This window comes from Bacillus rossius, chromosome 5 (assembly GCF_032445375.1).
Source record: "Bacillus rossius redtenbacheri isolate Brsri chromosome 5, Brsri_v3, whole genome shotgun sequence".
In the NCBI taxonomy this organism is placed as follows: domain Eukaryota; kingdom Metazoa; phylum Arthropoda; class Insecta; order Phasmatodea; family Bacillidae; genus Bacillus; species Bacillus rossius.
The window spans coordinates 4,842,484-4,868,166 of record NC_086333.1 but is presented as its reverse complement, the minus strand read 5'-3'; the positions used below and the strand labels follow the sequence as shown (position 1 = coordinate 4,868,166).

General features: G+C 38.3%; 1 protein-coding gene across 1 annotated transcript in view; it reads right to left on the bottom strand.

Moving 5' to 3' along the window:
• Nucleotides 1–25,683, bottom strand: part of LOC134532208 (uncharacterized) — an 806,722-nt gene that overhangs the window by 587,940 nt on the left and 193,099 nt on the right. The window lies entirely within an intron of this gene.

Genomic DNA, 25,683 nt, shown 5'->3' with positions numbered 1-25,683 from the left:
ATTCAAAAATCCAAATTGTGACATTAATAGTATGTGACATCAATAAACGCTACAGATATACAATAAAGGTAACTCGGCAAGTTCTCAATCTATAAAAGAACATGGTTTTAAAGTTTGCTAGTTGAAAATGGGAAAAAAAAGAACATACATTTTAAGAAGTACAAAATAAATCTTAAATTTGGGATGACTGTAAAAATTTAAATAAAATAATACAGCTGGTAAAATAGCAAATAACCACTGACAACTTGCCTAGAGAACTAAATGCACACTCCTTTTTGATATTTTTATTTTCTTTATAAAGGCAGATTTAATTATTTTGAATTTTATTAAGTAATTCTGACAGAAAATACCATTAATTTTTCCATTTTGTTAAAACTATGCTAAGACGAAGTATTTATTACTAGACAAATCATAGATATTTCGCAACGCATCACTCGCATATTCTCATTCGCCCAGCCGAGAGAGGAGCAACATTGCATCGCCGGCTCTAGCACTCGGACATGAGCAGAGTGTTTCAGAAGAACTCGGGGAGTGACAGTGAGGAGCTGTCCCCGTCGTCACTACAGCGATCACATGTTCCCTTGCCACTCCTACAGCTCTGGTCATCCAAGTTAGACTTCATTAAAACAAGACCAAGCTAGGCGTCAATAAAAAATACATTTATGTCAATAATCCATTTGCCTAGACGTAGTCATATCGGTCCAACAGGAACTAGAAACTTACTCCCGAACTGGATAAGGGTACGGTATTGTCTTAAATCTGACTGAGGATAGTTTATCTATTACTATGCCTTTTTAATTTAGTATTTTAGTCATTTTTTTCATGGAACCAATTATCATACCATACATTAGATTTCGAAATAATTTTGAAAATTTTATGTTGGTTATTTCAAGGTTTATAAACTTTAGAGGTCAATTTTTATTTGAATACTATTATGAATTCTGAATATGATACCAAGGCTTTTACGAACTTGAAAAAACTAACTTGGTGCAACATTTGTCGTAATACTGTTTTTTAAGACATCATTTATTGATAAATACATTTTTTTTTTTCGTAATCCTGAAAATCTTTGTTTTATACACTTTTTTTTAGATAAAATATTCATTCATTTATTTACGAAAAGTATTTTCTAAAATAAAAGGTTTTGTAATAATGACTACTTTTAATTCAAAGTTAAAGCCACAAGATTACACATTCTGTACTTATCCTGGGACTGAAATATTAATTGGCATTTAGGTTCCACGAAAGCTTTATAGAAACACTCGCTGCAAAAGGCATGTACATACATTTACCCATATTTGTAATTATGAGTTTATTGAAAATCATGAGCAAAAAAATTATTTTTAGAAGCATGATGATTTTGGAGTATATTGTCATAAGCCATGTTTTCTTTGTTGCTTATAGTGGTAATTTATTTGTCTTTGTTAGCCCAGTGCTTTAACTGACATTTCCAGCGGGTTCTGTTGTTACTTGAGTTATTGGAACAGCGGTTTTACCTAATACAAAGAAGCGTCTAAATGAAAACAAATTGTCACTCTTCTATTTGTAACTAGCATTTATGACGTATTTATTTTGCCAGTAAGTTTTATACGAGAATTTTAAAAATAATTATGAGTATAAAGTAAGAAAAAAACACTATCTCTAGTTTCGTGGAAAAAAAGGGCTATGATTGTAAGTGCATTGTTTTGGACTACGCTATTTAAAGGAACTTGTTTGGAGCAGGTAGCAGCGAGGTTTGTGTCCCCCGTGAGATGGTCAGGCGAGCTTATCGCTGTCCCTATCAACGAGCATGGTTGTCCGCCCGAACGTCGCAGTCCAGCCGGCACAGAGAGAGGACGGACAGACAACAGACAGACATGCACAGAGAGAGGACGGACAGACAACAGACAGACATGCACAGAGAGAGGACGGACAGACAACAGACAGACATGCACAGAGAGAGGACGGACAGACAACAGACAGACATGCACAGAGAGAGGACGGACAGACAACAGACAGACATGCACAGAGAGAGGACGGACAGACAACAGACAGACATGCACAGAGAGAGGACGGACAGACAACAGACAGACATGCACAGAGAGAGGACGGACAGACAACAGACAGACATGCACAGAGAGAGGACGGACAGACAACAGACAGACATGCACAGAGAGAGGACGGACAGACAACAGACAGACATGCACAGAGAGAGGACGGACAGACAACAGACAGACATGCACAGAGAGAGGACGGACAGACAACAGACAGACATGCACAGAGAGAGGACGGACAGACAACAGACAGACATGCAAAGAGAGAGGACGGACAGACAACAGACAGACATGCACAGAGAGAGGACGGACAGACAACAGACAGAAATGCACAGAGAGAGGACGGACAGACAACAGACAGACATGCACAGGTGTCAATAACAACTGTATGAAAGCAATAGAATATCACAGTCTCAGTTACCAAATACGCAATAACGTGAAGTATCTTACCTGTTTAACTGATTACTGGTGCCTGCCTTTCACTATGTTTAGGTAATTATAAACGCATAAATTTTAATATGATCAAGCTATGCCAGTGTAACCCATATTTGTGTTTAAAATAATTAGGATCTCGTGTACCAATGACAAAAGTTTTATAAGCCATAGTTTTATTCAAACAGCCATGCGTAGCCCGCAACACAGAGGCTGACTGTACAGTTGATGTGTGGCGTGCGAGCAATCCGTAAGTCTCTACTCTCACGTTTCTGAAAGTCGGCTAGATAATAAATCTATACTAATAATAAAACTGTTCGAGGCAGAAAGGCTTTACATAGGATGAAATGATGAAAAAACTATTGCAATTGGCTATTTACAAAATTGATAAATTAAAACACGTATAGTTTTCAAATGTTTGCCTGTTTATTATTTGTTCGATCATTAAATGAAAACTTGTACACGGATTTAAATGATTTTTTTTTAAAAGGAAAGATCATTTGCTAATTTATAAACTAGGCTATGTCTAAATACAGAATTCCACCCCTAAGAAAGTGAATGAGTGGTAAGTAGGTTTTAAAGATAAATAATTATGACTTCGTCTTTAATTAAGGGTAATGAATAGTTTTTGGGTACCAATAAATAACATAAAAACCTAGTAAAAAAATTTTTTTTTGTCAAATTGAACCACTAAGAGGTAAAATAGGAGTAGGTATGTTTCAAAAGTTAATAATTACATCTTCGATTTTAATAAGGCGTAATGAATGTTTTTGTGTACTAATAAAGACCATACGAAAACTCCAAACCCAATTTTTTTATTTTGTGAAATCGTAATGAATGGTTTTGCGTACCAACAAGTGACATAAAAATCCGACCACTATATATATATATTTTTTTTTAATTCATCCGTAAAGGGTAAAATAGTTAGGTGTGTTTAAAAAAATTATTATTATTAGCACCAATTTAATTAACAATATTAAATGACTTTGGGTACCACTAGTGAACATACAAAAACTTACAAAAACAATTTTTTTAAATTGCATAATTAAACCCGTAAGGGTTAAAAAAAAGGGGAAATAATTTTTATATTATTATTAACTCCGTATTTAATTAAACGTAATGAATAATTTCAAGACTAATAATGACCATAAAAAACATTCTACATAAATTTTGTATTTCCAAAGTTCAACCCCTAAAGAATGAATAATGGGTAGGTATGTTAAAAATATTAATAATTATAACTCCGTATTTAATTATATACAAAATATTATTTTGAGTACCAATAATGAACATACAAAAATTACCCTCACAATGTTTGTATTTTTGAAATTAAACCCCTAAGGCGTGCAAAAGTAGTAAGTATATTTTAATGATTAATATTTTTATCTCCGATTTAAATAAATGTAATAAATGTTATTGCGTACTTATACTAAACACACAAAAACTACCAACCACAATTTTTACATTTGCAAAATTCAGCACTTAAGGTGTGAAAATGAAGTATGTTTTTAAGATTATTATTTATGTCTTATGGCCTAATTAAGCGTATTAAATAATTTTGGGTACAACAATAAACATACGACAAATACTAACAACAATATTTATATTTTTAAAATTCTACCGTTAAGGTGTGAAAAAGGATTAAGTATGTGTTAATATTAAAAATTATATCTCTATATTTAATAATGCGTTGTAAGTTATACTAGGTAGCCTACCAAAAATAAACATACAAACACTAACCACAATGTTTATATTTTGTGAAATACAACCCGTAATAAATAAAATAATGTTAAGTATATATTTATTTTAATAATCATATCTCCGAATTAAAGTAATAAGCATAGTAAAATATTTTGTCTACCAATGATAAACATACGAAAACTACTAACTATAATTTTACAATTTTGCTATAGGTTGTAAAAAAAAGGTAAATGCGGTTTTATAATAAATGGTTTAAACTATAATTCATTCTTAAACAATATAAAAAATTGTGTAATAATAATACATATATGAAAATTACCAAACACTGTTATACCATTTTGCTATATTCGAACTCAAAATTTGTTAAAAAGTTTAGGTGTGTTTTTAAAACAAAAAATAGAACACTTCCAATTCAATTAGCACTAGAAATAAGATACTATAAAAACCTGCATCTATAGTTACTCATTTCTTAGTTTTTGTGTTTATAAAAATTTGTCTTTTAATGGGGTGAAAAGGGGTAAGTGTTCATTTATTTAAAAAAAAAAAAAAATAGTATCTCCGAAACTAAATACGTTTATTGAAAATTAAATGTTAAAAATAATAAATTTAATAACATTACTTTATTTAATTGCAAGATTAATCCTCTAAGGGGTGTGTAGGGATAACGTTTAGGGTAAATAAAAATTCATATTTCCGAAATTAATATATCTAAGGCTTATAAATTAAGACTGAACAACAAGCACAATTGTTAACAATTGTATTATTAAATTTTTTCAGGATTTTGTCTGTTAAGGGTGGGAAAGGGTGTTATTTATGTTTTATCAAAAAAATTCATAGCTCCATAGTAAAGCTGGATGTAAGAAACTTAGCATAAATAACGTAAATAATAAATTATGTACTGTTCTTTCATATTTTTTCAATATTCAGCCCTAAAGTCTGTGAAACGGGGGCACGTTAATTTTTATAGAAGTAAATCATACAAATAAGATAGTTAAGAGTTTAAAAACTGAGCCATAATAAGGTAAAAATTATGATTTAATGTTAATTTAACCTTTACCATTTTTCTATCATTGATTTTAAAAGGGTGGAAAGGAAATGAACTTTTTTTATTGCTAAAATAGTATATTTAAAGATAATCAAGTGGTATGTAAGTTATGTGGTATTATTTACAGACATGCAACATTTACCAACTCTTTCTTACAACATGCTTAAGTTCCACTTTTTAAAAGGTGACATTTTGTAAATAGTTTTATAACATTAAAAAATAATATATTTAGATCATTTAAAACTTAATTTAAGAATAGAATTAGTTTAATAAACTTGTCTTAGCCTACGTTCTCTTATTCAACATTTTCCAAAATATCACATTAAGGTTGTAACACGGGTTAGTATTAATTAAAAAATAAAAAATTATGGTAACTATTAAATTATTACAGGCAAAATAAATTTTAACTCAATATAAATATAAGTTTATCTTAATTATTTTGTAGTTCACATGTACGGTCAAAAGAAAGAAGAAGGTGAGTTATTTTTACGTTAGTAAATATGGCCATATTTAGTTAGTTCATAAATTTTACATTAGCATCATTGTGGGAAAAGAGGTTAGGTGAATAAAATTTGGGGATTTTGTTTAAGTTTTACTAAGTAAACTAAAACATAAAATGTTGTATAATAAACTTTTTATCTATATTTTATATTTCAAATAATGATATGATTGTATCAAATATCGTTAAATAATGGGTGGTATTTGTAAAAAGGTAAAAATATTTAATAATTCTAAGAATATCTCTAACAATGTTAAATGAAAGTATCAGTATAAACGTTGGCATAAACGTTTTAAAAATAATTTAATTGCAAGTTGAAGAATTTTTTTTTTTAATTGCTACCTTATGAAATTAAGAGGTTAGTGTGATTTCATAAAGTTAAAATATGAAGGTAAAATATATCTTCGAACACTCTAAAACAGAAGTTTTAAAAACAGATAGTTGATTTATAGTTAAAAAAGTTGCCTACACAAAACTACTTAAATATATAATTCTTAAACTGTTACGTTATAAAATAAATATGTTATGCATTTGACAATTTATTTTATATGTATTTATTCCGCAAAAATGTTCGTAAATAATCACATAATTTGTTATAATGGTAATATTTTAGCAGTACTCACAAATCGTGTGAGTCAAGCCGCGGGTTATTGGGTAGTAAATAAATACGGAAGACGGACACGAGCGGCCGTCATCAGGGTCCAGGAGTCTTGGAGGAGGTTCAATATAAATGTGATCGTTCAGTAAGCATACCTCTGCAATGAGTCACTCTAAAGGTGGGTCTGAAACTGTGCTGTACGTAGCTTTCAGCCGGGCCGACACAGGGCAGTCTCCCAGGAGCGCCGCCTGTACGCGGGCAAGCGGCGAGGCTTGCACTGACGCCAGTCCTAACAACAGATTATAACGTCCTGGACCTTCCGACGTGGCAGTGGCTCCACCTACCCCACTGTGAGTTGGCCTAATCCACGACCTGCAGCCAATCACGGCCCTTCGCAACTCTCTCCCCTCCCTCGCCTCGTAGCGAGATCGCTCCTCTACTAGCCAGTACTGCTCACACGTTTCACATTTCTTTCATAAAAAATAAGTTGGATTTATCGTACCACAAAACGTTATCACTGAAATAGCTAAAAAGTCTCTATTATTCATTTAAATAATATATATTATTTTGATGTTTTTGCCAACATATAAATCATGTACCTAATGCAAATAACTATATTTAATAACTTCTTACAGAAAATAAGTGTAATGATAATCACATTTACTACGAACGATATTATTTATAACCTTTGCTTTTAATATATTTAATAAAAAAATATTTTTAAAATAATAGCTTTAATCAAAATCTTCTATAAGTAAAAAAAAAATACGTTCAGGTGTGGCTCTGATTCATTTTAAATGAAGGCTTCCCCAACTGACGTGTTCATTTGTTAGGAATTATAGACATATTAAGTGAGTATTTAAGTGGGTTCAAACCCAAGAATCCATAATTTAAAAAAATAATAATTACTGAATTGTAAGATAACTAATATAATTCAAAATGTTGTAGTTTGTATTTCATGTAATATTTAATACAATTATTATTTATTTTTAAAATCTAACATTTTCTCCTTTTTTTTTATAATCTTAACGGTTTTGCAAGATATTGTGGAATCTGTGTGTATCTAACAGGTAAATTTATTTTAATCAGAATTGAAAAAAGTATGTAAAATGTTAGCTCTCTAGTTCAAGCGGAAGTGGTTTGAATTGAACTAGCGAGATTTGAACTAAATAGACCAATAAAAAAACATGAAGTTAAATAGAATCTTGTAAAAGGGTAACATGAACAATCTGTGTAACTTAATAAAACACGGACGAGCATCGGTCTTGTACAGCAATATGCATATGGGAGTTGAAGAACGTGAAGCGAGAGTATCGATCTCGGCGGGAGCGGTATCGACGCTGCGTATCGACACTCGCGCCCCTCCTCTCTGAGAGGGCGAGTCGGCGAGACGGGCAGGGCTGCTCTCCGCTCTCCGGGTCATCACGTGCCAACAAACAAGGCAAGGAAAACATTTGGTATACAACCTTCACGTTGGAATTCGGTGTTGTTATATATATATATTTTTTTCAAACTACAAATAATTACGTTTAAATATATTCTCAAATAAAATTCAATACTTAGCATTAAAAATAATAAAAAATTATGTAATGTTATGTTTTTTTTTTGTAAATAAAACACCTAATCTCCAATTTAAGTTACTGGAATACTGCTTTATAGAGTAAAATAAATAGTAAATCGGTTATGTAAAAAAATAATAAGCTGCTTGGATCATAAAAACCTTTATATATTATTAAAATATTTAAAACTTAAAAAAAATTCTAAATTTATAATTTTAACCGTTTCATTGACTTTCTACTAATATATATTTGATAAATAATAAAATAAAAAAGAAAGGAAAACACATTTTGCAGGGACCATACAGTAGAAGCCAAAAATCTATGATAGTTATAAAAAAAATAGGCACAATAAGAAGAGATAACGAAAAAATATCGTTACTGGTAAAACTGAAACAAAATTAAATGGGAAACAACCAAAAATTATAACAATGTTAAAAAAAAATTGGGAAAAAGATTTTAACTCAAAAATCGAAATGGAAAAATTTCCTCGTTCCAAAAAGAAAGGGAAAAAAAACACAACTTAATCACTACTCGAAACCCGAGATAGTTCACTCAATTCAGACACCCAGCCAGGAGCAGTGTAGTCTCCAAAAGAATTTAATGAAATCTAAACATAACATTTAAAGCCCTGTTTCATTACAAGGATGTCTCGGCCAAGGAATCAAACAATTATTCTACACAAAGTGTGAGGGGAAGGTGAATCTAAGTCACTATCTTTAATTTTAATCATTTAAGTGTAATGCCAAAATGCTCAACAAATATAAAAATGTTGAATAAAGTTAACTATAGCAGTGCTGGTTCCACAATGAACTAATCATTAAAATAATTGACATTACAAACATTAAAATTTATTAGAATTTTATACCGTGCATGAATACTCTAGCTTGAACAAAAATAATAATAAAACATTGATAATAAAATATATTGACTAATAACATATGGCTACGTATGCAAAAAAAGACATTAAAAGTTATTGATAAAAACAGTTCTCAAAATCTTCAAACACCAGGGTATTTTTTTACTAACATTAACATTTCGTCTTTCAAGGGTCGAGCCAATATCAAAGAGATGTAAACACTGCGTTTGGGCTTGGAATAAATATCAAAGAAGGGGGTTTTCCAAACAAGTAGTTTTCTACAGTTCAGGTTTTATAATTTTAATGGACCATGACGTCACACGCTGACAGTTAAATATGGTGGCAGTCTCGTGTGGACGACAAACGTAGCATACGGAGACATACAGTCAATAAACGTGGTAACTTATTTGGTTAAGTAGAACTCGTAGAAAATGTCATAATGTTTTTCATCAAGCCAAACCTTTACACTTGACACTTTTGGCACACTTTGCAGAAAACAGGCATGCGCAACATAGCTGACCTGCGTGGCAAAACTGTGCACACTCATTGGGAATACGTAAAACATGAACGTGTACTCTTGTAGTCACGATGCACCGCACACGCCCATGTTACTGCAAAAGACACGAAAATTGCTGGCGGCGCGGACCACAGTTTGTCACCGCACGTCCTTCACACCACCGTTTCCCTTCTGACGTCACGAGTTTCCTCCTTCCCCGCTCCTAGCAGGCCTTAACGTATTCTCCGTTGCACCACAAATAAAGTCTGTATATTAGTTCTTTTTTAAACTTTAACTTGAATAAATACGTATAATTTATTTAAAAAAAACATTTCTTATTAATAAATACTTTTAAAGCCTATTAAACATATAAAACAGTTTGAAAATAAGTATACATAAAAACTAAATTAAAACGTCTAAATAACTTATACAACTAAATTTCCTGTAAGAGACTCACAACACCTGCTACCTATATTTTTACAAATAACTAACTTAAAACTATAAATACAGTTGCCACTTATTTAACAAAAACTATGTAAGCATTCTTTAAACAACTTGTAAACACTTCAGTTTAGAGGAAGCTCGTGGAGCGTGCTGCAACAAAAAAAAAAAAAAAAAAAAAACATAATTCGTAGCCCGGAAAGACGACATCAGACTTCGCAAAATTAAGGCTACTGGAATCAAAAAACAACTGCGGATAGCTAAAAATCTAGGCCGAGTAAAACTGCTGTTTATACAAGTGATTAGCAGAAATGTAAGCAGATCCATACATATGATTTATTCTGTGTCATAAATGAATCGATCTTTAAAGATAAATCAATTAAACCTAATTTAACCACCCTCTCCAACCATTATTACACGATAAAAGAAAGTAATTTAAGAATTCTTGGATGTTTATAAAGTTCGAGGTCAAGGATACGACGGAGCAGCAAATATGAGCGATGTTTATTCAGGCCTTCAAGCGAGAATCAAAGAAAAAAAATCCGTCAGCAAAATACGTGCACTGTTGTGCTCATGCACTTAACCTGGTAATTAATGATTGTGTAACAAGTATTCCTCATATTAGAAACTTTTTCGACAATGTTCAAAATCTCTCTGTATTTTTCAAAGCAATATCAAGATGGACATTGTTGAGAAAATCAGCGATGTTAGAAAATAATCTGAAAAAGGTGTGCCCAACTAGATGGTCTTCGAGAAATCAAGCCATCGACGCTTTTTGTAGTGGTTATTTTGGTATTATGAAAATACTAACTCTATTGAGCTTAGATGGTAAAGGCCAAGAATAAATGGACCAAGCGAAGTCACTTTCAAAACATTTTGAACAATTCCCTACAGTAATTTTGATTTTGATAAAAAGTGTTCTACTAGAATCAATTGACATCATCTCCAAAAAACTACAAAGTGTTGAAGGAGGTATATAATATGCAAGCAAGATGCTATCAAATCTCCAAAACCAAAATCAGTAAAGTCAGAAAAGGGTGGCAAACCGTAAAAATTATGAAACTGAACTTTGTTTAAAATGGAATGTTCCGCCCCACTTTCCCGTCTCACGAATAAGAAGGAAGAAAAGAATGTTTGATGAAGTGCAGGTTTATGACCCAATTATAGATGAAGAGAAGCATTTTCAAGTTAAAGTATTCAACCGAAGCTTGACATAATAAGTACCCAGGTTACAGTGCGTTTTATCGTGGTCAGTGAAATCTGTTCAACTTTTAAGTGCTTGGGCCCTCATTTTTAAAGGAATCAATGATGAACAAATATTATAATCATGCAAAGTTTTAGTTCAAACTACCCATAAGATCTCTCTTACAACCTAGGCCCACAGGCTGTTAGATTTAAAACTTGTTTTTTTACGTAAAATTTAAGAAATGAAAACAGTTAGGGACTTAGCGGATACTATAATAGTGCGTGCACAAGTTAGTTCCAGCTTTCCTGATCTGGTCAATGCGTGCTAATTTTTTTTTTGACAATACATGTTACAACTGCAAGTGCCGAGAGGTCATTTTTAAAACTGAAAATCATCAAGAACTATCTAAGAAGCACAATGTTGCAAGAGCGGTTCAGCTCCTTATTAACAATCTCTATTGAACGTGCTAGAGCCAGAACCATTGACTTAGATGACGCCATAACACAGTTTGCAAGTGCCAAATCACGAAAGAAGCTTCACTAAAAACCCTCTAAACTGTGACTAGTTAAGCAGGCCTCATATAAAGTATGTTTTATTTTGTTCCTAGTGTAAAAAATATTTTTCTTTTCTTTTGGATTATATCTTTTACAATGTAAAATGCTTTGATTTTTAATCATTATATGAGAAATTTTAATTATCATACTTTGATTTTGCAATTAAATGCAATGTGTTCTACCTTGTTTAGGCTACTTATGAAACTACGATTTTAAAAGAAGAATAGCTTAATTTATATTATTGATTCGATTTACCGGATTCGTAAAGGATAGCCCAATTAAAGATTTTATTACACATACAGTTTTATTTATTGCCATTATTAACATTACTAGCAAATAATATAAAAATGCCAATTAATCAATTGTACTTAAAAATGTTGCTTCCCCAGTCACTCTTTTTTACACACCGCACACCTCGCTGGGCCGCACCTCTGGCGCAACTCTCGTCGCAGCACCCCTCGTGGTCCTCCGCCGCAGGACTCCGTCGCCGCACTCCGCCGCCGCCGTCGCACTTCCATTCGCCGCGATCCCACTCCACGCCTCGCTCGGAACTCCACCGCGCCCACGACACTATCGCCCGGAACTGAACTCTTCGCCCTGGATCCTTCGTCCAGGGACTTCGCCGCTTTATCGCCCGGAAACTCCGCCGCGGGAAAACTCCCGACTCCACTGAACTCCTGCCCTGGAACCTTCGTCCAAGGACTTCGCCACTCTGCCACACCCGCAGCACTATCGCCCCGGAAACTCCGCCCCGGGAAAGCTCCCGTCTGAACTCTCTCTCTCAGGCCGGCGTCCTGGGCACATATATAGATAGGCCCAGATACCTTCCAGAACTCCCGAGCGTGGCTGGGGCCAGTCGCGTCATTCCGCGCCGACCCGACAGCAGATCTCTCTAAACGCGTATCGGCAGCTGCCAGGTGTTCCGTGGGACTCCGCAGCTGTGAGGTGAAATGTGTCTATCAGCGCCGCGCGGGGAGCGGAGGGCTGGAGGGAGGGGAAGCGGCGCTCCTTGTAATCTACCGCGTGTCTCATGTTGCGGCGGCCACATGATGTCAGCCAGCAGTGCACCTGCACGTGTCGCGGCCTTTCTCACGTTCGTAACAATATTATGCCTTCATATAAAAGCAGATTCCCTTTTGTTGCACAGAATTATTAATGAAAATTAAATAAAAATATACGTAGCCAAATATAGTATGCGGCACGAATTCTAAAGCTTGGTCGAGTATCTAATGTGGTATTAATCATTTTACAAACATTTCCCTAAACGGATGTCAAATCTGTCCAAGACCATTCAATCTCAAAAATGTTTATATTTACTTTAAAAGAAGTTAATAAAGATAAATGAGCATTAATTTCAGTTACGAAAGTGCCAAGTTTCAGAATTCGTGCCAGATACTATATAATACCTTGTAAACTTTTTACTAATGATCAACAATAAAAACACAATATAGTGACTAAAATATTGTAAAAATTGGGTGGGGCTATGGGAGTGAATGTTCCTTGCCGTAGAGTGATGTTCGTTGGTTTGGGGGGGGGGGGGCCCCTTGAGCCATTTCTGCTCCAGGGTGGGGGGGGGGGGGGGGCCTTGAGCCATTTCTGCTCCAGGGCGCTTCAAACCTTGCTACGCCACTGATATAGCATTTTAGAAAGAAAATTAATGACATTATTAAATGGATAAAAAAAATAAAAAAATATTATACATGTACTTATGTATGAATTAGTATTTATACTACTTTTGATGTGTAACACTTAATGATTTTGAGTAAATACTTACAAAACACTATCAATACTTGGTTACATAACTTTGTAACAGAAAACATATTTTACAGCACAACATATATAGAGTAAATTCTATGATTTAAACAAGAATACAGTAAATTAATGAGTGAGTTTTTGATGAATAGTGACCTTTTTTAGGATTGCTAGGTTAATATTACGAATTTTCAATATGGCGGACATATCTTCTTATAGGAGGGTGGTTGGCTAGGAGAAAAAAAAGCTTCTTTTAGGTCTTTTCACAGCATTTTATTGAATTTATTATTTTTTATATAAAATTAAATATTTGGCACTGTCCAGTGATCGAACCAAGGACAGGAACTAATCGAATCAATTAGTTTATAAATAAAAAATTTATTTAATGAATCTGGGATTTTTTTCCGTATTTACAGCTAAATAATTACAAATTTCCAAGATGGTGCCCAAACGACAAGATGGCGTGTGCCACAGTAATAATAAATGATAACTGCACTCTAGTGGGTAAAAACTATACCATCATGATGATAGTAATGTACTCTAGCAGATGGCATATGTAATACATAAAACTAGCACATCTTGTTTCGATTGCTGTAAACAAAATGGCACCAGCACTCTCTAGCATGTGATGTGCATTAACTAGAGCTCCTAGTAGTAAATATTGAAACTAAATATGGTGGCTTGGTCTTGAATAAGCGATGCTATTATTCCTGCAAATTAAAATAATTACAATTTCAAATATGTGTGGTTTTTTTATATACCTTAATTAATTCTCAGTTCAGTAAATGTATCGATGGCCGTGCGGTTAAAGGCATCTGTTATTCAACCTAGAGGTCAGAGCTGCGATGGTTTGAATCGCAGAACTTCCAATGTATTTTGTAGAAAGAAATTAAATTCAATATGTCGATAAGAACAATAATATCTCTGGTAGGTAATGGAATATCGACCTTATGGAATGAGACTGAGTGAAGCTGGTGCACTCTACGAGTAAACAGAGGAAACAAAGACGTCGATATTCAAGATAGCGGCCTCCAGCAGAACAGGAAAAAAACATGATGGTGAATGTGTCGTCATCCAAGATTGCAGCCTCCAGAAGACTAAAACAAAATGGCGGGCATAATATCAGAATTAAAAATATGGCTTGGAAACCAAATCCAAAATGGCGGACATGTTATTAGAATTTAATATGGCAACTGTAACGAAAATTCAATGTTATATAATCCAAGATGGTGGCCATAATGAGAAGTGCAACGGTGATGTCATACACATCCAAGGTGGCGGGCGTAACGTAAAGTGCAGCATTAGTGATGGGGTGCTCGTTTTAAAGATGACGGATCTAAAATGGCCACCGGGGTCAAAGTCAAAGGTCAACGTCAAGTTCATCCAAGGTAGCTGCCATGACATCAAATCCAAGATGGTGGTTGGCCCCTCCGACTCCTCCTGCGAATGCCTCGGCTCGGAGCCCATATTATAACTACTTATGTGAGATGCTTAGTAAATTCACCCTACATAGCTTCATCAAGAAATATAGTTAGCGTTATGAACGTATCCAAAGTTTGAAATTTCTAAAAGATGGTGTACGTATTCTCACGCTACTGCTGCTCAGTTGACAGTGTTTGTAAATAATGATACGGTGCTGTCAGTGCCCGGGAATCAACATCACACGATCCTCTGGTAGTGACTGCCGGGAAGTGTGTCCCGCTGGTGACACTTCTGATCAATGTCAGAACTGAGACCAGTCTCGCCGCCCCTATGACAGCCACAGCAACGGCAGGCGACCAAGATATCAGGCGCAGACAGCCTCCTGCCATCACTGCAAAGGCGCTGGCGAGTTCTTACAATAATCTATGCATTGGGGAATTTTGATTTAATACAATTTCTTCGACATTTACAATTGCATTTTTGCACTGTTTGTCACGTAGAAATGAATATATGCAAAATCTTTTATATAGGAAATCATGTTTGTGTTTTCGTCTTCTATACACACATGCATCGTTCATCCGATTGAATTGAAACTTTGCATACTTGACTTTCGAAAGAAGGGGAAGGTCACTGACTATGAGAGATTTCCATAAAACTAAACCATAAAGCATAATTTATTTATTCTTGGCGAAATCTCACCATTCCATCGTCATATTATGGACTAACGACGTAACAATGCAGGCAATTAAATGTATTTCACTTGGCACAGAATGTATGAGTAACTCTCGGAACATTCCAGTGCCGCTACCTGTCAGTGTATAAGCTGTAAGTCACGAAAGTGTATTTTTTTCATATTGTTTATGATTTGTTTTGAAAAAAGCATATGAAGGTTACTGGTCGATTTGTTTGTTTTGCGCGAGTGTTATTAATAAATCTTATTGTGCGAGTATCATTATTAACAATACCACGAAAAAGAATATCTAATCTTTCCCAACAAAGCCGTAATGCAATTAGGCTTCGGAATATTGCGAATCAATCCACTGAAGAAAAATGAGAAATCGCAAGAGAAGAGCGCCGCGTTTGTATGGCCCGACTTCGTGCTTCTCAATCAGAAGAGAAAAGAGAGGCAGCCGTGAAACGGCTCGGTTGGCAATGAGAATCCGTCGAGCTTATCGCACAGATCAACAACTAGATAATCTTCGACGTGCAACAAGAAATGCTTGAAGTGTTGATTTGAATCGAACAGCGTTTCTATACGATTGCACAATTGATTACAGCTCGCATCCTTTCGTTCGCATTGGTCCAATGGACTTTGTTCGCGAACATTGTGGCGCACTGAATTTTGCAATAGAAACGCCTGTATTGTGCTGCCTTAATGGTAAAGTGAAATTGCCATTATTGACTCCGCCACCTGAACCATTGCATTCATTGCTTCGTGGCGAAACACCAGAATCACGACATTTCCTAGCGAACACTCAAAAATAAATGGCTGTTTTCAAATGACTTCATTTGGGGCAGACATTATTGAAGAACTGGAATTTAAACCGGCATTCAAGGTACTTTATTTACTCTGTATTTGACTCTAAAATAAATAAGGCATGCTAACATTACAAAAAAAATTGTGATTATAAATCAGTAATACTGACTTCGCTTTTGACTTTACATATTCAAGGCCAGATTCACCAAAGTATTGGATCAATGCAACCGCTTAAAGATGCACAGCAAAAATTCTTAAAAATATACTTAATGGGCAATATGGAGGAACAAATAGATCGGTGTCAAGAGATCAACACAGCAATGAAAAGAGCAATTCTTCAAGATCTGCAGCAACTAGTTCATGAACATCATGCATTGGTCAGGCTGTTCAAGACTGCATTGGAGTGCATGCCAAATAATGAATACAAAGTCGTGATCAGAGCGGATAAACGACCAGCTGGAACATACGAACGCACATTTAACGCTCCAAGTAGATGAAGTTACAATACTGATTGTTGGTGAAAACTTGGAAACACGCGATGTTGTGCTTACATTTCGCGATACTGGGCAACTGCAACAAATATATGAAACACACCGTTCATATGACACGATGCAATACCAGCTGATATTTTGGCAAGGATACGATGGATATCATTTCAATATCGAGACGATAATATACATTTAATTTAGAGTATCAATATCATATTTTCATTTCAACATGACATAAATATTATTTAGTTCGGTTCTGGTTTCCAAAAAAAATCTAGAACCACTCTAATTTACCAGTAAGTATTAAGAGTCAACTAAGAAATTGAGGGCTGTTTGTTTGGAGGATATTGGGCAAAGGGCTGGTAACCAATCTTAAATTATTTAATTTAAACCCCTTTAAAATATGCTTAAAGTGACCTTCGGGGATTTAGTGATCACACGGTTCTGTCCACCCCTTCAGGGTATACTGACGTGAGCTTTACTTATAAGTTAATAATTTTTCTGTTTTTATTTCAGGTGAGGAAACTACCAAGAAGGTTAGCTCGATGAACTGTTACGTATATCGTTTGATGATTCGTCCTAATGCTGACAACTATTTGATGCATTTTCATCGATTGCTTCAGCAATATTGCGTCGACATGTACATCAAAATCAAAAAGGAGCATCTGACTTTTATTCGGTTAAACCAAACCAAACTGCTTTTGGATGAGTATAACTATTTACGCGGTGCATTTGGCACCGAAGGAGATAAGGCTAATGTTGGTCGATTGACGATTCTACCGGCGACATACACAAGTAGTCCGCATCATATGCATGAATATACGCAAGATGTAGTGACATACGTTCGTCATTACGGTCGGCCAGATATATTCATTACCTTTACGTGTAATCCGAAATGGATTGAAATTCTTCAAAAGCTGCTTTCCGGACAAACATCAAGTGATCGGCTCGTCATCGCCGCACGTGTCTACAAGCGAAAAATTCGGTCGCTAATGAACTACATTGATAAACAACGCGTCTTTAGGGATACTCGATGCTGTATGTATTCAATCGAATGGCAAAAACGAGTCTTGCCAAATGCACACATTTTTATTTCGTTAGTCGAAAAAATTTGACCAGACCAAATAGATGATATCATATGTGCCGAGATTCCTGATCCTGAAACCGATCCAGACCAAAATTATGTTGTAATTACGAATATGATTCATGGGCCATGTGGCCCCATTAACCCCCAATCACCGTTCATGGTCGACGGCAAGTGTTCCAAACATTGTCCACCAAAATTGACATCGGAGAACACCACTAGCAACGATGGTTATCCACTGTATCGGCGTCGATTGCCCGATGATAACGGTCCAACTATCACAACGAAAGCTGCATTATAGGGTCGCCGGCAAGAGACAGGGGCGTTGAAGGACTGACGGGCGGGGTGAACGGGAGAATCTGGAGAAAACCCTAAAACAGGTCATGGCAACGTCCGCCACGTTAGCGGAGTGAAAGAGATCACGGGTTCTCCTCCGTCGGAAACTGTGCTCGGACTCTATCGCCAGGTGGCGGGTGGTCTCCGCGAAGCAAAGCATTGAGGGCGTCACATATACCTTCCATCTAGTGGACCTAAGGTGAGTTGAGCCATGCTGAGAGTGGACCACAGGTGGGCTGTGTCAGAATGAGAGTGGACCTTAGGAAGGCTGTGCCAGGCTGAGAGTGGATCGCTGGTGGGATGTGCCAGGCTGAAAGTGGAACTCAGTTGGGAGGTGCCAGGCTGAGCGTGGAACTAAGGGAGGCTGTGCCAAGCGGAAAGTGGAACAAAGGTGGTCTGTGCCATGCAAAGAGTGGACCTCAGGTGGGCTGTGCAAGGCTAAGAGAGGGCCACAGTTTGGTTGTGCCAGGCAGAGAGGACCGAAAGGAGGCTGTGACAGGCTGAGAGAAGACCTGAGGTGGTGTGTGCCAGGATGAGAATAAACCTTGAGGTGGACTGTGTGACGCTTAAATTGGACCTTAGTTGGGCTGTACCAAAACGAGAGTGGACCTCAGGTGGGATGTGCTAGCCTGGAGGGATTCTATGGTGGGATTACCAGGCTGAAAGTTCCCCTCTTGGGGGGGGGGGGGGTGCCATGCTGCGAGTGGACCTCAGGGAGGTTGTGCCAGATAGAAAGTAAAACTCAGGTGAACTATGCCCGGATAAAGTGGATGTCGGGGGACTATGCCAGAATAAGAGTGGACTTCAGGGTGGCTGTTTTAGGCTGAGAGTGGGCCTCCTGAGGCTATGCCAGTCTGAGAGTGGTCCCCAGGTGGGCTGTAGCAGAATGAGAGTGGACCTAAGGGAGATTGTGCTAGACTAAGTGTGGTATTCATGTGGATTGCGCCAGGCTGAAAGTGGACCTCTGGTGGATGTGCCAGTTTCAGAGTGGAACTCAGGTGAGCTGTGCCATGCAAAGAGTGGATCTCAGGAGGCTATGTCAGTTTGAAACAAGAACATTAGATGGGCTGTGCAAGGATGAGAGTGAACCTTAGGTGGGTTGTGCCAGACTGAGAGTGGACCTCAGGTGGTCTGTTCCAGGCTGAGAGTGGACATTTGGGGGTCTGTGCCAGGCTTAGAGTATCCTCAGGTGGCCGGCTGAGAGTGGATCTCAGGTAAGCTGTGCCAGGCTAAGATTGGACCTAAGGGAGGCTTTCCCATGCTGAAAATTGAAATCAGGTTTGCTGTTCCAGGCTAGGAGTTGACTGAAGGGTATATTTTCCAGGCTGAGTGTGGACCTAAGGTTGGCTGTGCCGTAATTAGAGTGCATCTAAGGGAATCTTTGCCAGGCTTAGAGTAGACATCAGGTGGGCTGTGCCAGAATGAAAGTAAAAAATAGGTGGCCTGTACCAGGTTGTGAGTGGTACTCAGGTGTGCGGTGCCTGGCTGATAGTGGACCACAGGTGGTCTGCGACAGGCTGAGAGTTGTCCTCAGGTGGGCTATGCTATGTTAAGAGTGGACCTGAGTTGGGCTGTGCCAGACTGACAGTGGACCTTAGGTGGATTGTTCCAGGCTGAGAGAGGTCCTAAGGGGGGCTGTGCCAAGGCTGACAGTGGACTTAGGTGGTCTGTGCCAGGTAGAGTGTGGACCTCATGGACGCTGTACCACTTTAAGTGTGATCTCTTTTGGAATGTGCCAAGCTGAGATTGGACATCATGGGGGCTGTGAGTGGATCTCTAATTGGCTGAGATTGGATATCAGTTGGGATGTACCAGGCTGAGAGTTAACCTTAGGTGGGCTGTGCCAGGCTGAGGGTGGACCTAATGGAGGCTGTGCCATTTAGATAATGTACCTCAGGTGGTTTGTGTTAGGCCTTGAGTGGATCTCAGTTGGAATGTGCTAGGAGAGAGTGGACCTGAAGTGGGCTTTGCCCGAATTATATTAGACCTTCGGTGAGCTTTGCCAGGCTAAGAGGGAACTTCAGGTTGGCTGTGCCCGAATGAAAATGGACTTCAGTGAGGCTGTTCTTGGCGGTTATCGTACCGTAGTTTTACTATTTTTTTACGGGGCTTCTTCCATTACAAACCTATAAAATAGGTTTTTTTACGAACTTACAAATATTCATATATGATTTTATTAAATAATTGTATCAAATACTTTATCACATTATAAAACGTTTCGTTACATATAGTGGTTAAATTCTTTTTAACTCATAAAATATGTAAGATTCAGTTCAAGAAATTGTTATTGATCAACACACCGTACTAAAGTATTCATATTATTTAATAACATAAACCTATTAAGGGGATGAAATTTATAAAGGTACAAAACGCAGTCTTTTAATTTGTTACATTCTAGTTATTTTTGGTTTTATTTGTTATAAAACAAGTTTTTAACTTTACGTATAGTGACTCATGTTTATATGTAAATTTTTTCATTTGATTTTAACATTTGCTGAACAAAATTTGCAATTTGACTTATAAAACAGTTATTAATGGCTAATATCTTGATACACAAAATTGATTGAATAATGGCTAATTATCCTAGTGAGTTGAATACACATATTGCAAATAAAGGTGCCTCCAATGACGGGAGACGGAACGAAAAAAACTTACTTATTCCTCTTCTTTTTATGGTCCTACGAGACGGATGGAGAGGACGGAAGCCACTGATTATTGTGATTCCACCCTGGCTGTTAAAAATAAAATAACCAATTACGTTGCTTCCATGGTCAGCACCACTTCTTTAAATATTCACGTTGGGAGAATGTCCCAAACATTGCTGATTCTTGTCTCCTGATCGCCCGCGAGTGTAATTGCTATAGAATAACAGTAAATAAGCTTTATTTCGCAGGTTCGGCACAACGGCCATAACAGACTAGCAGTTTTGCTGGATTATCGAATGCCAATAATGTTTAAAACGAGAACACTGTAACAATAATTATTATTGTAGGCTACTATAAGCTGACTTCTGAACCGCCTTGGCAAGTATGAAGGTTTTACTAAAAACATAATGACATAACTAAAAGAAGGAGAAGGACCTCTGATATCATTGTAGCTCTTAACCGCTTTTACAAACTATAATTTCTGAACTGAGCCGTATATGTGCCACGTGTTGGGCTGGAAATATTCCTCCCTCCTCCACGAAAACACAGCGCACGTGACGCGCCGGCATTTACAGTCGCATGAATCCTTTTATAATACATAAACAAACGTTTTCTTTTGTTGCAACGAAAACAGCTATCAACCCATACAAAGAACGTAATTAAAATATCTATATACAACTTTTAAGCGCGGTTTGTTATTTGTTATGTATTTAACCCTTTCATCCTTCTTGTCATTTCCTAACATATAATTTTGACTCTTTTATTTTAAGTAAATATATTTTTTGATATTTTTTTTTATATTTTATGTAGTAATAATCTTAAGCTCCAGTTATATAAAACATAATGTTTATATTACTCATAATAACATTAATTTTATTTCATATCCCTTAAAAATAATCTCAACTAGTATGTAGGCTACAACATGATCCACACACACACTCCAATTAATCCATGTATCATTAAGATATAAACTGTCCAATTCAGTTAACGAATAGGCTGAAAATGTTAGGTATTTTGCAGCGGGGAAAACAATGTCCCGCGCCACAGGTGGTTGGTTGACGGTACAGTAGAGGCTGTGCCAGCGGCAATGAGCAGTGCAGTCGCTACTCTGAGCAGTGCAGTCGCTCCTCTGAGCAGTGCAGTCGCTCCTCTGAGCAGTGCAGTCGCTTATTGCTCTGCCTGCCTCGCGCGTGCTTCCTCGCAACTCTGCTTCCAGCCGATGTCTTGGGGGGGGGGGGGGGGAGTTAAATGTATTACCCCAGAAGAAGCCATTAATAATCTCTGATTCCCAACCAAAAAATTAAAAAGTAAACAGCAGAAAAAAATGGTTATATCCTCCGTGCCCAAGAAATGAGATTCCGCGCACGCTCTTGCTCACAAGATACCAGTAAAAATATTTATTATTTGATTTTGTTTGGAAATAGTTTAATTTATTATTTATAACATAGTGTAATACCTGTACGTGTTTTCGTTTTTGACACAGTTGTTTGACCAACAAAATGTTATGCAAGATTCTACATACCACCATTTCAATAGTATTGCATGACATAAGATGTTTTGCCTGCGTGTATTTTGAGTGTCAAGTAAGTACGAAACATGTTTTGATTAAACATTTATTACTTTAAATTAACAATGACTAGTTTTATTGAAGTATGAAATCTTGTTTTCTAGTTTTAAAAAATGCATATTTTCAATTAACATTGCCTTTGAATGAAAGCAGTAGCATAGCAGTAGATCAAAGTAAGTTATTTTTAAAAGTGTAATATGTGAACTTGTGTGTTACAAGCTGTAAAGAAAAGCCAAATTTTTGTAAGAGAAAGAATATGGCAGGAGTTCCAGATTCACACACTTGACATTTAAGTTATGCCGTTTATTCTATTACCTGTGCTCTGGCCTGTGCATGCACGGGTCGCCGCTGCTCCAGCAGGACCTGGATCACGAGCACCTGTCGCCCGGCGCATGTCTAGCCACTGCTCCTGGCCTGCTGGACTCTACTCGTGCCAGCCTGTTAGCAGGAGTGCTAGTAACTGGCCTGTCGCCCGGCGCATGTCTGGCCACTGCTCCTGGCCTGCTGGACTCTACTCGTGCCAGCCTGTTAGCAGGAGTGCTAGTAACTGGCCTGTCGCCCGGCGCATGTCTGGCCACTGCTCCTGGCCTGCTGGACGCTACTCGTGCCAGCCTGTTAGCAGGAGTGCTAGTACCTGGCCTGTCGCCCGGCGCATGTCTGGGCACTGCTCCTGGCCTGCTGGACGCTACTCGTGCCAGCCTGTTAGCAGGAGTGCTAGTACCTGGCCTGTCGCCCGGCGCATGTCTGGCCACTGCTCCTGGCCTGCTGGACGCTACTCGTGCCAGCCAGTTAGCAGGAGTGCTAGTACCTGGCCTGTCGCCCGGCGCATGTCTGGCCACTGCTCCTGGCCTGCTGGACTCTACTCGTGCCAGCCTGTTAGCAGGAGTGCTAGTAACTGGCCTGTCGCCCGGCGCATGTCTGGCCACTGCTCCTGGCCTGCTGGACGCTACTCGTGCCAGCCTGTTAGCAGGAGTGCTAGTACCTGGCCTGTCGCCCGGCGCATGTCTGGCCACTGCTCCTGGCCTGCTGGACGCTACTCGTGCCAGCCTGTTAGCAGGAGTGCTAGTAACTGGCCTGTCGCCCGGCGCATGTCTGGCCACTGCTCCTGGCCTGCTGGACTCTACTCGTGCCAGCCTGTTAGCAGGAGTGCTAGTAACTGGCCTGTCGCCCGGCGCATGTCTGGGCACTGCTCCTGGCCTGCTGGACGCTACTCGTGCCAGCCTGTTAGCAGGAGTGCTAGTACCTGGCCTGTCGCCCGGCGCATGTCTGGCCACTGCTCCTGGCCTGCTGGACGCTACTCGTGCCAGCCTGTTAGCAGGAGTGCTAGTACCTGGCCTGTCGCCCGGCGCATGTCTGGGCACTGCTCCTGGCCTGCTGGACGCTACTCGTGCCAGCCTGTTAGCAGGAGTGCTAGTACCTGGCCTGTCGCCCGGCGCATGTCTGGCCACTGCTCCTGGCCTGCTGGACTCTACTCGTGCCAGCCTGTTAGCAGGAGTGCTAGTAACTGGCCTGTCGCCCGGCGCATGTCTGGCCACTGCTCCTGGCCTGCTGGACGCTACTCGTGCCAGCCTGTTAGCAGGAGTGCTAGTACCTGGCCTGTCGCCCGGCGCATGTCTGGCCACTGCTCCTGGCCTGCTGGACGCTACTCGTGCCAGCCTGTTAGCAGGAGTGCTAGTACCTGGCCTGTCGCCCGGCGCATGTCTGGCCACTGCTCCTGGCCTGCTGGACGCTACTCGTGCCAGCCTGTTAGCAGGAGTGCTAGTAACTGGCCTGTCGCCCGGCGCATGTCTGGGCACTGCTCCTGGCCTGCTGGACGCTACTCGTGCCAGCCTGTTAGCAGGAGTGCTAGTAACTGGCCTGTCGCCCGGCGCATGTCTGGCCACTGCTCCTGGCCTGCTGGACGCTACTCGTGCCAGCCTGTTAGCAGGAGTGCTAGTACCTGGCCTGTCGCCCGGCGCATGTCTGGCCACTGCTCCTGGCCTGCTGGACGCTACTCGTGCCAGCCTGTTAGCAGGAGTGCTAGTACCTGGCCTGTCGCCCGGCGCATGTCTGGCCACTGCTCCTGGCCTGCTGGACGCTACTCGTGCCAGCCTGTTAGCAGGAGTGCTAGTAACTGGCCTGTCGACCGGCGCATGTCTGGCCACTGCTCCTGGCCTGCTGGACTCTACTCGTGCCAGCCTGTTAGCAGGAGTGCTAGTAACTGGCCTAACGCCGGCGCCGCAGCTGGCTCAAGACACTACGAACTCTACTGACCTTGGCGGAACTAGTGCTACTCGGCAGCAAGGACGCTCGCATGCGGCGCTACAGAGGAACCTGGGGAAATGCCAGTCCTCGTCTCTCCTCGTAGCAGGAGGGGGGGGGGGGGTGACAATTACACGCTCCGACGCCTTCCAAGAAATACGAAATAAATCTTCTAAACTTAATTTTTCTTAAACTACACTAATATTAGGATTATTTGTGAATAATGTTGATTTATTACGTTTGACCGTCGAAATAATGCAGTTGCTGAGAGCCCATGAGTTTGCACGGTACAAACCATTCAAATTTTCGCAATCAAAATTTTAATACATGGGAATATCACTCAGTCATGATATTACAAGATAAAAAGAAACGAATATCCTTAAAGTTATATGAAATAATTTTTTCAGTATTTTCATTTTCAATAAATAAAAAAATCTACGAAGATGTTTTCTTTTCTAAGGGTATTTTAAGCACAGTGTAGGAAAAAAAGTAAACATAAAATATGGCATTCTAAAGGACATTTTGACGATCTCTTACAATTGGAATTTCGGCTTATAACTCTATTGTAAAAATCCATAAAAAAAATTGTTTACGAGCTGTAGATCGGCGATGCCAGCCGCAAGGGTGAAGATGGTGGAGGGCGTGAACTTACCCTAATAGATTTTAAGTGTGTACTTACCTTAGCAGGCTTTAAGCGTGTGCCAATTTAGGTTATTTTATGACACTTTAAAATTAATTAATTTTTTTTAAATTTTTAAATTATCATGAAGTTTAATTTACTTGATTTATATTGTATACCGTATCTGTAAACTGTTCCCTAAATAGGTTTCCAGTATTAACTACGCATATACTAAGCATAATACAACAAAATTAAGTATAATGTTTGCATATTCGATTATATTTTAAATGGTTGAAAACATGTATGCGTGAAATAAATTTCAATTTAAATATACAAATATGCGCCAATTCGCGGAAGAAATACTCACTATTATTTCCAAAAAACGTATTTCGTAAATATGCTTAATCGGGTAACTCTAACATTTACACTTCCAAAAATTTATACTTAACTATCTTAGATAGTCATTTTCCTTAATTACCAGTCTTTTAAAGTAATTTGGTAAGTTAGCAAACAATATTTCTTTGTTTTGAATGACTAGTCCAATTGACCAAATTGAAATTTTTTTTGACACATAAGTCTTCGAAATAATATTTTCTCTTCAAATTGAAAAGTTTGATTTTATTTTCGTATGTTATGAACAGTAGGGTTATTT